General features: G+C 33.6%; 1 protein-coding gene across 1 annotated transcript in view; it reads left to right on the forward strand.

The window, feature by feature from the left end:
• Window positions 1-17,491, forward strand: part of LOC123674636 (somatomedin-B and thrombospondin type-1 domain-containing protein) — a 315,169-nt gene that overhangs the window by 194,050 nt on the left and 103,628 nt on the right. The gene's annotated exons all lie outside the window — the stretch shown is intronic.

Here is a 17,491-nt window from a genome sequence, read left to right on the forward strand (position 1 = left end):
TATTACCATTAATAATTTGTTTGAAGTATTATTTGATAAAGTAGGGGAGACTTCAATCTGTGTGTAGCAGAAAGAGTGGCGAATTGAATTGAATTGGCGAATGAGAATGGATGTTATCAAATCTGATATAAGCATGTATTTTGCTGCTACATATTCCTCTGGAATTTTTCATATTGTACCCCTTTAGCGATATTCGGGAAGCAGGCGATTCCTGGAATGGGGGCTATTTAAATTTCTCATACCGTGCGTTTATAGATTGTTTTGTGTTTTGAATTAGGTATCTTTATTTTTTCATGATTTCAATACAAAATGCTTACCGTGACAAAATGGTGGAGGCAACGGTTTCATTCCTAAAGTAAATCATGAAGAAATTCGTATTCTTAAATGTACAGGGTGACCCAAATTGGACAAGGAGAAAACTCATTTTTATACTTCATAAATGAAAACTCGCCATTGGGCGAGAAGCTCATTGGCGAAAACTGCAAAGGCAAAGCTATCACCGTTACCTAGTTAGTGGGGCGTTTTTCGAAAATATTCAATTTAAATATAGCCATAACTATTATTCTGAAAAAAATTTTTCGTTTCTGTAAAAACATTCTGCTAGAAAATTTTCACGTACACGTCAATGAGGTCAGTTGAATTTTCCGAAAACTGATATTTTATGAGATATCGCTAAGAATTTTTTTTTCGAATAGGAAACCATATACAGGGTGATTCCGGAGGAGACCGTCAGATTTTAGGAGATTTTACACTAGTCAAGGCAGTTTCGACACAATGTTTGGTTTATGGTTGAGGGCCTTTATTGAGTGTTTACAGGGTGATTTGTCCGATTCGACCGATTTTTCTTTTATTCATAAGTTTGGTATGCGTAAATCAATAGTGATGAAATTTTAAGTGTAGAACAATATGATAGTTTACTTTCAATGATTCCAACACTATCTCAAAAATACAGGGTGAGAATTATGTTAAGTTCAGATTCAATTTGCAGGTTGAAAAAACACCCTGTACATTCCGTTTTCAAAAATTCGCTACCTGCTTCAGATTCTACCATGAGTTTACATTACTGGAGCGTCTCAATTTTTTTGGCACACGTCCAGTTTCGCAATAAAAAATTTTTGAAGATGAACACTATCGTTATTTCGCTCCAATGCAGTGAGAATATTCTGAACTAGATAGTAAGGCTGTATCGTTCAACGATACAAAGATCTTCCTGAGTTCTAAAGTAGTTTTTCCAAATTCGAAATTAATTTTAAATCACTCATATTCTGTTGAATAAAATCATTTAATCCAGAAAATATCTTCATACGTACCTACGTAAACCTAAAGATCTACAACAACTAATACACAATAAACATTCGAAACATATTATGAAAGGCAAAACTAAGGATTAACACAAAATTCACATAGAATGTTAGAAATGATTTCCTATTTTTTGAATACATATTCGCGACCTTTTTATTAAATTTCCAATTGATCTTCTGATGAGGGATCGATTTTGCTTTAGCTTCAAGATATTATTATTATTATTATTTGTAAATAATTGTGGCATGTTGAAATACACCTATGACATATTATTTATTCAATATCCTCATTCTGTGGTTCACTGTGAAGGTAATCATTGATCTTAACAAACTTGATTCAAATTGAGATTTGAATTTCATGGAAAATTTTCAATTTTATAAAAACTATTTTGTATACATTCGGAAAAGCTCTGTATCATTGGACGATACAGCTTTACTATTTATTAGTGCCAAAAAAAAAATAAAAACGCTCCAATAATGTAAAATTATGGAAAAATCTGAGCAGGTAGCGAATTCTTGAAAATGGAATGTACAAGGTGTTTCTTCAATCTGTAAATTCAATCTGAACTCATTATAATTCCCACCCTGTATTTTTGAGAAAGTGTTAGAATTATTGAAAGTATACAATCATATTGTTCTACACTGAAAATTTCATCACTATTGATTAAGCCATACAAAAGTGATGAATGAAAGAAAAATCGGTCGAATCGGACAAATCACCCTGCAGACACTCAATTAAGGCCCTCAACCATAAACCGAACATTGTTTCGAAACTGCCTTGACCAGTGTAAACTTCTAAAATCTGACTGTCTCCTCCGGAATCACCCTGTATATTACTACATTTTTCGATAGAGCTTGAAATAACCATTCCAAAAATATATATCATCACCTTTTCATTTTCTATGGAGGTCTCTCTTCTCTTATTTTTACTCTTACATTTTTTTGTTTCCTTCCAAGCTTTTTGTAATTTCTATTTGAATTCACTGGGTGATTCAAAATTAAGTATCAAGATTTCAGGGGTGTACTTTCCAGAAATATTAATTTTTCTCAATAAATATGTGTCCGCTTCATTACCAAACTACAAAGCCTTGAAATTTTGAGATTTTTAGTTTTTCCCATAGATCTTTCAGTTTTTGTGATGAAAGAATCAAATTTGAAATATAGGTTCCTTAGGTTTCTAATTTTTTTCAAGAAACGTGTAATTCAGATCACAAGCCCAATACTTAGAGTTTTATTTTCATTGTGATAATAAATTGCTACCTTTAGTTGAAAATTTCAATTAAATTATATTAAATTCTAAAATTTGTCGGTATTGACGTTCCTCTCACCTTCACCTTTGACCTTCAAATCTTATACACTCCCACTCACCTCCAAGAGGTCTTACAATCTTCAATGAAAATTTCAAATCCACCCCTAAACTTCACACTGTCAATAATGACTGGTATTGAAACGCCCGCGCATATACGACCCTAAGTCACAAAACTTTTCAAACTCCACTTCACGTCTCCCCGAGAGGTATATATATTGAAGAGTTATCTAATAACTGAACTTTGGGAAAAAGAACTAAGCTGCGGTTAATAAGACGGCAAGCAGCTAGTCGAATCCCAACTTTCCGATACTATATATTGAATCGTTTCTCTGTTGAGGGGTTCGTTCGGTTACGCCTTTTAATAAAGGGTTAATATTCATAGGATAGGGTTGGATTTATATGAGCTGGAAGAGTCTGAGGGGTTGGAATATAAACAAACATTATCATTTTTCATGTGTGTCGATGAAATCCCACCAGAATCAAATGAAATTAAAGCAGAATATATTGAGATTTTGCAAGTGAATAAATTATTATATAAGAACTTTGTACGAAATTTGATGTTAATCGAGAGATCAGAACCATGAATTAAAAATTCAAGAAGCAAATCGATAAAAATACCGTTTTTCCGTAATTCATATTAGATTCAAAATTTAGTTTTTATAGGTGAAATGATTAGTAGAATGATAACATCATTTTTCTGATAGATCACAGGGAATCCTCATGAACGAACTATCTATTAGGTATAGCAAAAAAACAAACCATTATTTTTCCAATAAATGGCTTCAGTTGTCTGTATCTCGCGCTGTATGAGTCCGATCGGGGTTCTCTTGATGGCTTTAAAAATATGATATTTCGTACAACAAAAACTTTTGTGACAGTTTTGTGATAAGTTGGCTCAGTTTAGTTTGAGCGCGCGTTAAATATGGACACTAGCAATGAGAAAAAAATGTTATATTTTACAGTTTTTCTTCGATAAAGGCAAAAATGCAAGCCAGGTGACAAAAATGTAAATGTGATGAAAAGTGGATCATTCACGACAACGTCAAGCGTAAACGGTTGTGGTCGAAACGCAGTGAGCCAGCGAAAACGGTTGTCAAGCTAAGATTGACGGCCAGGTTGGTTTAACGGTATGTTTGGTAAGATTGCCAAGGAATTATCTTCTATGAGCACCTCCACTACGTCACAACTGTTGATTCAGAACTGTACTGTCAACAATTGGACCGTCTGAAGGCAATAATCGCCCAGAAGTGGCCTATTTTGGCTGATACGAGAGGAAATGTTTCTCGATAGTGACTCGCCAGAAGTTTCTGGAGCTTGATTGAGAGGTTTTTATGCATCCACCTTATAATATGGGCTTGGCACCAAGTGCTTGATATCTGTTTCTGTCCATGGCGAACAATTTTGCTGGTGAAAAATTCGCTTCAACGGAGACTCAATTTTTTGTCAATAGGGACGAAGGCTTTTATGAAACAGACAAAATAATTAAATCTTCAAAATGGCAACAAGTGATCGAACAAAAAGACGAATATTGGACCAATATCGAATCATACTACTTATAGTAATTAGGGCCTTGTTTTTCATGCAATAATAATGATTTTTTTTTTCATTACACCTTATACAAAGTTGTACAGTGTGGGAATCCGTGTTTGAAGAACACGACCTACTGCACTAAACCTAACCTGTTGTTCTTAAGAGCCCATATTCGACCAGATGAGGAGTGTTGTCATAAAAATTGAATGATTAGTAGAAGATAGGAATATTGAAATAGTTCCAAGTAGTTTACGAGCCTTTTTATAAATTTCCAAAAAGTTAGACTTTTGCCTCTTTTATAATGATTCATTGCAATTTTTTCTTTTGAATTATTTTCAAAATACATCAGTACTTTGTAGTGATACCATATCATCAACAACAAAGATTTACCAAAATTATGCGAATAAAGATGCGCATAAAATATAGAAATGTAGTTAATTGTTTTGAAGAATTATCTCAGGACCCCATGAAAATTAATGACTTATAAAAAAGAATGTCTCTGATTTTGTTTTGAATTTAGCAGCCGCTTGGTGGTGTTCTCTTAAGATCTTAAGATTTCGGGCAGTTATTTGCCTATTAACCTTTTGGCTCTTTTTGTGTGTAGCTCTATCGCGATCGCTATCCTTTGCTCTTAACCCATGTCTTTCATAGAAGAGGGTCTTCTTTTTGATTTGAAATTTAGTTTTACTCAATTTATGTCTTTCGTAGTTAATCATTTTGCTACGACTAAAGAATTTTCACTTCAGAATGACAATTCGATGCGTTTTTGATATTTTTCATAACTGAGCAGGTTTTTGCTTCGAAATTGTAAAGTTATAGTGTAACGTTTAAGATTTCATTCAATAATATGGTTATTATAATTATTCAACTGAAATTGAAGAAAATTTCATCTATAACTTCTGAAAATTTATTCCTTGACGGCGATTTAAATCAAACATCAAACTGAAGTTTATGGAATATTTTAACTTTATGATACTTGTTGATGTTATACTGAATTCTCGTTTCCTCAACCCGCTATTATTAATTTAATCACTCATTCGGGTACAATGGTATGACATCAGGAAGTCGTAAAAGTTTGTAAACTATTGCGACCGAACTGACCGTAAAACTAGCAATCCTAATATGATGGTCCGATTGCGTCCTTACAGCTCCTCAAGACGTCTTTATGAAGCCATAAAGAAGATAGTAAGTACTTCCGATATTGTCTACCGGCAAATATCGTTTGTACTACTAAAGAATTTACGATAGAGCGATATTAGAACATACCATCGGAATTGCCTTTCATGTTCACCAGAAGGCCGTGTTATGAATAAAGCGCGAGTAATCTGGACGAGATCAAACGAAATGCCGGAAACCCAGTATAAACTGAGTTCTGGGATTTCTGCTACTCATGATTTAGTTGAAGTATATTTCTCATCTTTGAAGTATACGGGAAAATTCACATAACTTGAAAGTTTATATGTAATCAAATAATTTTGGGCGAAGAATTTTCTGAAATATTTGTCTTCTTGAACTAGTGAAACTATTATACAGGGCTCAGATCTTCTTTTTGTTTAAGCTCCGGAATTCACATTCCCTTCGCCTCTAATTTCATTTCTCCTATTTTCTGCTGTTGTCTGATCGGAAGGCTTTTCTCCCTACTTCATGTCACTTTTTTCTTCTATTTAGTTCTTTGAAAGAGGTATTTCCTCTTATCATTCTTCCTCACTTTAATTTGTATTATCTTTCTCAATTCCTTATTCTCGTGCTCTTTCAGCGTCCCTATTGTCTTCTTTCTTTGTTCATTGACTATTTCTTCAATAGTTCAATTTTCAGTTCTTCTCTGATTTGTTGGTTAGTTATATACCATGGGGTGCCAACCGCTGTTCTTATTACTGAATTTAGTGTACTTTGCAACTGATCATTATTATTATTCTTCGTATTGTACCAGGTTACTCCTGCATACGTAATGCTTGGTATTAGCACTATTTTTATTATCTTCAGCTTATTTTCTAAAGAAAGTTTACTTCTAGGGTTGTGCAATGGGTACAATCTTACGTGCAATTGCCTTGTCTTTTTTCTGTTTTCTTCTATCTGTTTGTTAAAATTCATTCTTTCATCCAGTATTACTCCCAGATGTTTTGGTTCCTTTTTCCATTCTATCGTCAGGTTTTCTATTTTGACGTTTCCTGCTCTCTCTTTCTTTACTGTTGTTCCTCCGAATTAGATTTCAACTGTTTTCGATGTGTTCACTTTGAATCTCCATTTCTTGAAGTATTCCATCAGTATTATACAGGGTGATTCACCACGATGGCGGCCTATGAGGAGTTTATGGAAAACTGATCACAATTTTGTGTTGAAAATTTGCATATCATAGTTTGAGACAATGATCTTTCTCCTTAAAATATTGTTAGATTTCTACAACTTCCAATTTTACCGGAAACAGACTGCTACTTCCTCATTTCAAATGGCACACCCAGTATGATTGCATCATTGAATAGCTTTTTTGATGACAATTTCAGCTCTATGTACCTTGGGTATAAACTCAACGGTTCATGAGTTAATGAGATTCTTATGAAAAAAATTGTGGCGACGAGACCTCAGTTTTTTTTATATTTCTGCAGAATTTTTTTTTGAGAAAACTTCATCATTTTCGCTTATGCAATTGCAAATACGTAGTATTTGCGGTTTTGACGAAAAATATACAGAGTGTTTATCAGAAGATCATGAACTTGAACAACTGAAATTCATCAAAACGCGAGATTTTCAAATTAAAACCTATATTTTTTATTATTTCAGTCGATTCTACGTTTAAAGAGGATGAGGGTTAGTTCTGCAAACCCTATACTTAAAATGAATACTTCAAGATTGTTCGAAGAAGAACTTAAAATAAGGACAAACTATGTAGAGTAGTCTGTGACTTCCTGAAAACACAGAAAGAAACTAAAATTCGATGTTTCAATAACTAAATTTGACATTTCAAGAATTGTAATGCATTATTCGTAATTGACGATTGTATTGGTTTACATTACTCGATAATCTCAACGAAGAATTAGTTATAATTAAGATGTCTAAAAACCTGGTCAATGCACTGATTAGATTTCGTTTTGACAATTTTGAGAATATTGGTTAAGCTTCGTTAAGTCAACTGTAGGTAGCGCTATTAACAATTTATGACAGATTCTTGATATTTCAAATATTTGAATTTATTCTAATAAACGTTTTGTCGATATTTCACTGCAGATGTATCAAATGGAGATGACATTTCTCTGTTTTCTTCTTAAAATTCCTAGGAAATACACATATTCGCAAGATGATCATTCCTCGCACTTTTCTTTGGACATGATGAACTTTAAATTATACAAGATATAATATAGAAACAACTGATGGTTCATTAAAATTCAGTTACCTTTGTTTCCTTAAATTAGGGCCCTACTTGGAGAAAAATTTGAAAATCTTTAGTGCTATCGTATTTTTCCTGTCATTAGTGGATTTTATTTTTTTTTATACAGGGTGAGTCTTTGACTTGTACATATATTTTAACCGAAGGTTCTTGAGGTCAAAAGAAACACTTTTTTCTTTTACCATTTTTTCCGATTCGGCCCTGTTAAAAAGATATAGCCATTTTAAATTTTCAAAATGAGCTAATTCACCCCTGAAAACCGGAACACTGAAGTTTTCTCAAGCATAAGATATACCTCTTGAACCTTGGAAATAAGCTACTAAATTAGAAAAACCATCATAAACTCACGTTTAACATTCCATTTGTTGAACAAAGTAGTGTTTATAATCAAATAAATGAGTTCCAATTTCGTTGACGCTGAAGATTAAATATTCTTCTCTTGATTTCTATTTCATTTTCGATAATTATAACGAATTGAGCTCGCTACCACCCATATTAGCTCTGATACTCATATCCATCCATTCATTCATTATATTTCATTTATATGATATCGTTATTATTTTTCGTGCAAGAATTAACCTTAAAATCTCAAATAAATAATATTCATCTATGAAAGATCTAACACAGACTATAGTAATCTGTGGTTTTAAGTTTGAATTTCAAATTTCGAGTGATGCCAAATATAAACACAGCAGTTCGGTTCGAATAATCTATGTTCTAACCTAAAATTTTCATTTACAGTTTACACTGTTATTGTTATAAGATATTTGTTATGAAATGAAGCATTTGATTTGTTCCAACTATCTCATAAAAATATTGAAATGCATCAATATTTTTGAAACCATCAGTATGAAAATATGGAAATATGTAAAATATTCTGGCTCTGTAATCAATGGAAAATGTTAGACTCCACTTGTAATCAAATTTGTTGTTAATGTGTACCTACATTATAGCCAACTTTACTACTTAATTCATCTTGATTTTGGCATTGAAAATAAATGAGAAGTATTCAATGTAAATATCCACAATAGAATATTTGGTTTCTTTCAACTCACCTAATTTGTTTTCTCATTAAAACAATTATGGCCCTCTTGGAAGTATGTCAATCATAAGCTCTTAGGATGAATTTATGGAATAGCAAAAGAATAAAAGTATTCAATCTCAATCACATGAAAATTTGTCTAGTATGTACCTAGTCCTAGTGGTATGTTTCGATGTGAGTTTGAATGAGCCGAAGAAGAATACAGTATTGTTCGATAGCAGCAGTCTTTAGTGGAATATTGATTGTTGTAATTATAATGGGACTATTTTGTGAAAACTTTTTCAAACATGGGTTTTATGAATAATCTGGACTTTTCAAAAAGAATGTTGATTTTAGTGAAGTATCTTCTTCTTATCAGAGCTGTGCCAAAGCTCAGTGATTTTTAATCAAATCGAGGAGTTGAGGTGAGCTTATTCAAATAACTTCATTTTCAAACTAAGTTGGCTAGTACTTCAATTCTTAAATCTGAGACATGACTTCATAGTAAATATTCATTTCTGTGGTTTTTTTTTCACAATAGAACAGAGTTGCATTCAGCCAAAGTACCCAATTTTTTGAATTTCACAGATAATTTTTTTTTTTTAAGATCAAGTTATTCGAAAACGGCGCTTTGTACGAGAAAATATGAAGAATACTTTTATTTTTCAAATTAGCCAAATATTCTTCAATGAACGTTCAAATTACTATTAAGAGTTGGTTTCTTCGAATTTCTGGTATTTTTATGGTATGTTATGTTCATAACAAAGAAACAGAAGAATGTGTATGGAATCTGGTGTTCGGAGAAGATGTATCACATCAAAAAAAAGCTATATTTCAAAAATCATTTCCTTCGATACAACCATTTCCGAGATATAGCCGAAAATCACATTTTTTTAACGATTTTCAACAGCCTGTATCTTTTTAACCGGGCCGAATCGGAAAAAATGGTAAAGGAAAAAAGTGTTTCTTTTGACCTCAGGAATCTTGGGTTAAAATATATGTACAAGTCAAAGACTCACCCTGTATATCCACACAGTTAGGAATTTCGGTTTTTCCTCATTTAAAGTTCTTCGTCGAAAATTCTTGAAGTATTCATTAAGTAACCCCTACTAGTTTTGTACGTAGAATCGACTGAAATGATACTCCTCTTAATATTTTCGAACACTTTCGAGCTATTATTTTTTTTTCATAGCGATGTATCACTTCACAGACTTCGAAAACTTTCATTAAATTGTCTTGTATGGTTTTCTCATCCACTTATACAGGGTGTTTCCTGAACATGCGGCAAAAATTCAGGGGGTTGTTCCTTGGACTATTCTAAGAATATTTTGTCCTTTGATGATTTTTGAAAAACCTATTTGTTTCGAAGATACAGGGCGAACAACATTTTTCATATTTTTAAAGTTAATAATAGTTTAAATAAAAATGCGTACCGCACTGTGTTTACTAAGTAGGTACAATTTATTTTTAAATTTGTTTAACAACATTCCAATTACTAAAAACGGCCAGTTTTTTGACTAAAAATTGCTAATACATCACAAAACGAATTCAAATGAAAACCGTGTTTAATCTGTATTCCTTTACCATCTGCACTTATCAATTTTTAGTCAAAAAACTGGCCGTTTTTAGTAATTGGAATGTTGTTAAACAAATTTAAAAATAAATTGTACCTACTTAGTAAACACAGTGCGGTACGCATTTTTATTTAAACTATTATTAATTTTAAAAATATGAAAAATGTTGTTCGCCCTGTATCTTCGAAACAAAGAGGTTTTTCAAAAATCATCCAAGGACAAAACATGCTTAAAATAGTCCAAGGAACAACCCCCTGAATTTTTGCCGCATGTTTAGGAAACACCCTGTAGAGTAGGTACTTTGATATCCAACATATTCGTTAAACGTTCATTTTGTTGAATCTCTAGTTTTTCTTTAAAGCTCAATCATGAAGATTCAAAATCAGATTCATTTTGTCCATAACCATCAACCGATAATATCTTCTTCTCAAAAAAAAAGCGTAAGTTATTGATAAATGAGATGAGACAAATGCAACGCGGTGATCTGGGTAAATTATCCCCGATACAACGCATCAACGCTGAAGAGATCAAGTCGCAGTTCCTTTCCTCTAGAAATCACCGCATCCAGGGAAAAATCAAGAATCAAGATCAAACGTGGCGCAAAATAGCCCTGCGGTAATACATCCATTTTCTGTCGGAGCCTCTAACTTTAAAAAACAATCGAAAATCCATTAAACATCAACGACGACGACGACTCGAACCATCCAGATATCCCCATTGAATGGACCGAAACAAAACGGAATCGGTGCAAAGTGGTCGCAGGAACAAAAGGGCATAGCCCACCACGTCAGCCGCTATCGGGTCGACGAATGTCGTTAGGCTGAGAGGGAACAAAAGATCGAGGCAAACAGGAAGCATTGTCGACATTCGAAAAAATATTTCACTTCGAGAGAAGGAGTTTCCACAGAAGTTCAATACCCCCATCTCGATAATAGAGGCCTTCCATGCTACACTCCACACAACTTCACGATGAAAAACATTTAATAAGGTAATAATATGTAACTGGCTAACACCTGCACTTGGTAACGAATGATGAAAATACAAAGAAAAAGAAGTACGATTTCCAGGTGTGTAATATCATACGATGTTAATTAACTATCTGGTTAATGTATCAACAAAAATGCCATCAACATAACCATTGTGAAACAGAAGATTTCCACGCCATTTCATAGGAATCATAATCGAAAGTAAACAAGGATAATGTACGTCATCAAGGGAAAGTAGCGATATACCGGTTTCACCCTTATTAGGGATCATCAGTACCGCATAACTCTACCCAAGATTACGAGCAGACGAAATAGTAGGCTTCTTCTTGAACGCTGCCAGCGTTCGATTATGATTCCTATGAAATGACGTGGAAATATTCTATTTGACAATGATTGCAAAATCGAAAAAAAAAACGTGGAGTTAGCACCCCAGCGGAATGCGATGTTTTTCTAGCAGTATCCTTGAGGTACAAAAGAAAATTTTTGTGTTACAAATAGTTACTAACGAGTTACTATCGAATGCAAAAAAAAATTTTTTAATTTTCAAAAAATTGGGTGCTTACTTCGCATTTTAGGAGTGACATTTTTTCATTATAGGTTGGGTTACGAACGAAAATTTTTGTGTTACAAACAGTTACTAACGATGGACTTCCAAACTGAATATATTTTTTTTGGGAAAAATTGAAAAAATCGAAAAAAAAACGTGAAGTTAGCACCTCAGCGGAATGCGATGTTTTTCTACCAGTATTCTTGAGGTACAAACGAAAATTTTTGTGTTACAAAATGTTACTAACGAGTTACTAACGAATGCAAAAAAAAAATTCTTGATTTTCGAAAAAGTGGATGCTAACTTCACGGACACGATATCCATAACTCTTGTGCAGCAGTATATTTAAGGTTGAAGGTTGAATTTCAACCTTCTTTATTGAATTTTTTTTTTATACGCTTCTCTCGGGAAAAGACTGAGCTTATAACGCCCTTCCAAGCGCCCCGAGATGAATTTAGAAGAAATCGGTTTGTGCGTGTCTTAAACTGCTGTAAGTTGTAACCAAGGGGGAATACATCTTGAGGTAGGGTATTCCATAGCCTTGCAGTTCGGTAAAGAAAAGCCTTCTGATACACCGATGTCCTAGCTGTAGAAAGATGCACGACAAACTAGTGACTATTATCGGCTAGCCTTGTTCGTCGATCAAATTGAGCCCCTGAAGGGATCGTGGAGGCAATGGCAGCAGAACACCTTCCGTGGTAGTATCTGTAAAAAAGGCATAAGTTTCCAACCTTCCTACGGTGATCGAGACTATGAAGGTTGGCAGTTAACGTTGGATCGTCTATAATGAATCAAATCGAATTTATTTTTAATGTTACATATTCATCTAGAATTGATAGTTACATTTTAACGTGCTGATTTTTTTCTGAATCAAATAGTGTAAGATTCAATGAATCTTGTGGGCTCAAATCAGTAACCCATCAGAGTCAACACGTATGACAAAAATAACTAAATTATCATCACGAGGGGTAGAGTGGAAATGAGCGAGACATGTAACCAATATCGTCAACATAAGACCCCGCCGCATATTGGCAACTTTTTAATCGCAAAAATAGATCATAATAGTTCTTATGAAGACCCACCTATAGGCGATTATTCAGTAGCGGAAACTGAACAATTCCAACACGTTGATAAACCATAAGTACATAACAATTTGTCCCAACGAGGTTTGGATAAAAATAAAAGCTAGAAATTGTTTTTAGAAGGAGTGTTTCATTCAAATTTAGCAACTTTAGAAAGATATATCTCCCACAATATGCATTTTGGGCCATAAGTTTATTCATCAAACTATACTTACTTTTCAATGTACCCCCAGAAAGCTCGATACACATTTTTGACGCACCCTGTATATTCAATTTTCAGGATCAAATTTTGACATGCGTCCCCATAAAAATGCAGTAATACAGATTGGATTCAACAATGGAAATTTCAAATGAAACATATTTCGAATTCCCGTTGTCGAAATTGAAAAACCTATTTTCTAGCATCTGTGTGTTACAACAATCCAACGAATTTGCCACCTAGGGCAAAATTCTCCATGCGTTACGGGCTCCGTTCTGTTAATCGCCGTCCAAATGCGAACTGCCAAACGCAAAACAACGAATGTCCAACGTTGCTCCCGCTTTTTGGTACGAGCTTTTTTCCAATCGACGACCGGCCCTTTTTCGATGACAACCCTAATAAAGAAGAGTATTGTTCTGGAAAACACCGGGATAAAAAAGATCGTCCGTGTCGTTAAGTTTTCACCGGCAGTTTATTGATGGTTTTTCCCGTTTTTCCGATGCCATTTTAAATGGTTCGAAATCGATGCGAGGGGATGAAGCTGTGTATTTTTTCACCGGTTGGTATTGGTGAAAACTGAATAGTTCAAGGGTATATCTGAAGGTGCGAAAACAGGCTCGTAAAATAAAAATAGAGTAGTGTTCGGGCTTTGAGCTGATGAAAAAATTAAATGAATAAGATTTGAGCTGATTGGAAATGACTTAATTGGAATTCCATACTCAATTCCGAAGTAATGATAAAAATACCGGTTTAAAATCAGCTTAGTGTTAGAATTAACAAAGTAAAGGATTATTCTTTTTGTGGTGTACTATTTCTCAGTTTCTACGAACATCTGGACTAAGCTCATTAAATTCCGCTCCATATTATACAGGGTGATTCCGGAGGGGACCGTCAGATTTTAAAATAAGTTTACACTAGTCAAGGCAGTTTCGAAACAATGTTTGGTATATGGTTGGGGGCCTTTATTAAGTTCGATTTGACCGATTTTTCTTTTATTCATAACTTTGGTATGGCTTGATCAATATTGATGAAATTTTCAGTGTAGAACATTATGATTGTCACTTTTTTCAAAAATTCAGGGTGGGAATTATGATAAGTTCAGATTGAATTTGCAGGTTGAAAAAACATCCTGTACATTCCGTTTTCAAAAATTCGCTACATGCTCAAGATTTTACCATAATTTCACATTACTTGAGCGTTTTAATTGTTTTTGGCACACGTCCAGTTTTCCAAGAAAAAAATTTTTCATGAACAATATCGTTATTTCGCTCCAAGGCAATGAGAATATTCTGAACTAGATAGTAAAGCTGTATCGTCCAATGATACACAGCTCTTCCTGAGTTCTAGAGTAGTTTTTTCAAATTCGAAATTAATTTTCAATCACTCATATTCTGATGTATAAAATCATTTAATCCAGAAAATATCTTTATACGTACCTACGTAAACCAAAAAAGCTAAAAAAACTTATACGGAATAAACATCCGAAACATATTATGAAAGGCAGAACTAAGGATTAACACAAAATTTACATAAAATGTTCGAAATGATTTCCTCTTTTCGAATACATATTCGCGACCTTTTTATTAAATTTCCAATTGACCTTCTGATGAAGGATTGATTTTGCTTTAGATATTACATTTCTCGGAAATTCTTTCAACTAGGTGTTCTTTAGTTCAAATTTCAACCTAATAAACTGTTGTTTTCAAATGTCCTCACACAAAATAATCTAGAGGGTATATTTGTAAATATATAATCAATTTTCGATGTACTTGTAACATAACATTCATTAGTGAATACACTTGATGGACTATTATTTTTAAAAGACATCGAGTAACTGCGCATTAGGTCATACAATAGGTTCTTATTATAACAATCTTTCAACCAATCAATATTAAAATCAGCCGTGATTATCAAATAATCAGATTTAACTATACAATAATTGAGAATTGATGTCATAACATCTATAAAAGTTGAAATATTTCCGGATGGAGGTCTATAGACAGTAACAATAAAATATTTAACATTACAAATACTAACAGACCTTGCACAACATTCAAGGTGCATCTCGATCGATAGTCTCCTAATGAATGTTATCTCCTCATATTTGAGTGAATTTCTAACTAACATCAAGACACCCCCATTTTTGTGTATATCCCTATTGTAATATGTTACCACATCGTAGCCATCTAGTTTTATGGCTACAGAACTACAGAATCAATATATTTTTAGCGGGTTTCCATAATTTTCACACGTTTAGCAGTAAATAAACAACCTCTTATTGTTGTGTCGAGATGACTGATCTTTAACCAAAGATATGACGCTTCGGATGACAGTCCTGTTTGACATATGTCATTGAAGCAGGGCCACGCCATGGATAACCCAGTATTTTCAATTCGAGGTTGTAGGCTATCCGAAATCATCAGAAAAACAACGACTGATGCTTAAATCTGGAAGACCAAATTTTTTTGCTACTGAAGAAAACCTTAATGTTATGAGAAAGTTTCATAACAAAGTATTCTTCGGAGTACTAAAGATTTGATGTTGATAAAGATAATAATGAAATGATTATTATGTAATACAAATATGACATGCGCAACACGTCTAAAATTCCCTTTGAATTACTGAAAACACAAACGGAATCAACATAGAAGAAGAAATCTGGAATATCTCATTCACATCGAATAACAAAAGATCTATATATAATAAAAAAAATCATATCGAATATCAATAGTACTGACCTTCGTGTGAACATCACTCATATTCAATAAACAATAGTTTATTGTAGGTATAGACTCTCATAATTTGTGAAAATTGGCATCAGGTTTTTTTAGTTTTTCAATGCTATTCCGATTATTTTGCTTAATTATTAGTAATTTGCTAAAAAGTAATGCTAATCAAAGGAGGGAAATGTCTTCCAACTTAATAGTTTTTCGGAGTGAAAAAGTTGTAATCCCCATGTAATTTTTGAAATAAAAAAAGAAAAAGAAGTACGATTTCCAAGTGTATAAATATCTTAAGATATTACTTATCTGGTGAATGTTTTGCCAAAATGCCATCCACATAGCCATTGCCAAACAGAAGATTTCCATGTTATTACGTGGAAATCAAAATCGAATGTTACCCAAGGGAATGTACGCCATCGAAGGAGAGTAGCGATATACCAGTTTCATCCTTGTTAGGGATCATCAGTAACTCAACCCAAGGTAAGATAACAAGGATGAAACCGGTATATCGCTACTTCTCCTTCGATGGCGTACTTCCTTGGGTAACTTTCGATTTTGATTCCCACGGTATAACGTGAAAATCTTCTCTTTGACAATGGTTATGTGGAATGGAATTTTGCCGAAACATTCACCAGATAAGTTATATCTTAAGATATTTATACATTTGGAAATCGTACCTCTTTTTCTTTTGTTACTTCATTCATTACCAAGTGTCAACCATTCTTATTTATTACCATGTAATACCGGAGAATCTTCGACCTGCTGGCTATAATAACGCTTTCAACATTGACTTACATTTTACACGAGAAAAAGCCAATTCGTAAAATATCCATCCGTTTCTGCAACAGTCGATGATAAAGCAAACAGAGAATCGAGACCACTCATCAGAAAAAACGTATTTGATTGATCCGCTAACTAAATATCCAATATATGAACAGCTTTGATAGGATGCAATCAAAACCACTTCTCCACCCACTGATCTGGCTTTTCAATTCCAACATCATCCTACCCTTGTTGCACAGTTGAAACACGAATTTCGATTCGTCTGTTTGGACTGTTCGCGAAATTCACCCGACTAAATCGGTATGTGATACCTACTGTACATTTTCATCATTCCCAAGTGTCAGATGTATAACGGGATTAATTTCAGATTTATTCTAAAATGACGCCCGATGCGAATGCGCTGGATATAGCCATTCACATGTAAATGAATTGGATTTAAAGGGAAACCGTCAGATATTGTTCATCACATGGTTTGGAGTTTACATCATTGTTGGAACTCATTAATAACTTTTCTATATAAGGTGATTCACCGGGATGGCCTATTAGACTTTCATGGAAAACTAATCATAATTATGAATGAATGAAAATTTGCATAAGGGGGTTTGAGACAATGATCTTTCTCCCTGAAATATTTTCCGATCTCTACAAATTCCGGTTATACCGAAAACAGACTAATAATTCCTCATTTCAAATGGCACACTCAGTATATTATTGCATCATGAGATATCATTTTCGACGATAATTTCGGCAATATGCCCTACCTTGGGTAAGAACTCAACGGTTCATGAGTTAATGGGATTCTTATGAAAAAATAGTGGCGATGAGGACTCAAATTTTTTCGAATTTCTTGGCAGTAAAAGCTTTTTTCGAAATTTTTTGTTCTGATTCTGCAAATAAGTAGTATTATAAGAATGTTTGCATTTTGGATCAAAAATGTACAGAGTGTTCATGAGAAGATCATGAACTTGGACAACTCAATATTTTCAAATTAGAACCTATTATTTTTATTATTTCAGTCGATTCTAGTTACAAAAATAGTGGGGGTTACTTGAGC

Source organism: Harmonia axyridis, chromosome 3 (assembly GCF_914767665.1).
Source record: "Harmonia axyridis chromosome 3, icHarAxyr1.1, whole genome shotgun sequence".
NCBI lineage: Eukaryota > Metazoa > Arthropoda > Insecta > Coleoptera > Coccinellidae > Harmonia > Harmonia axyridis.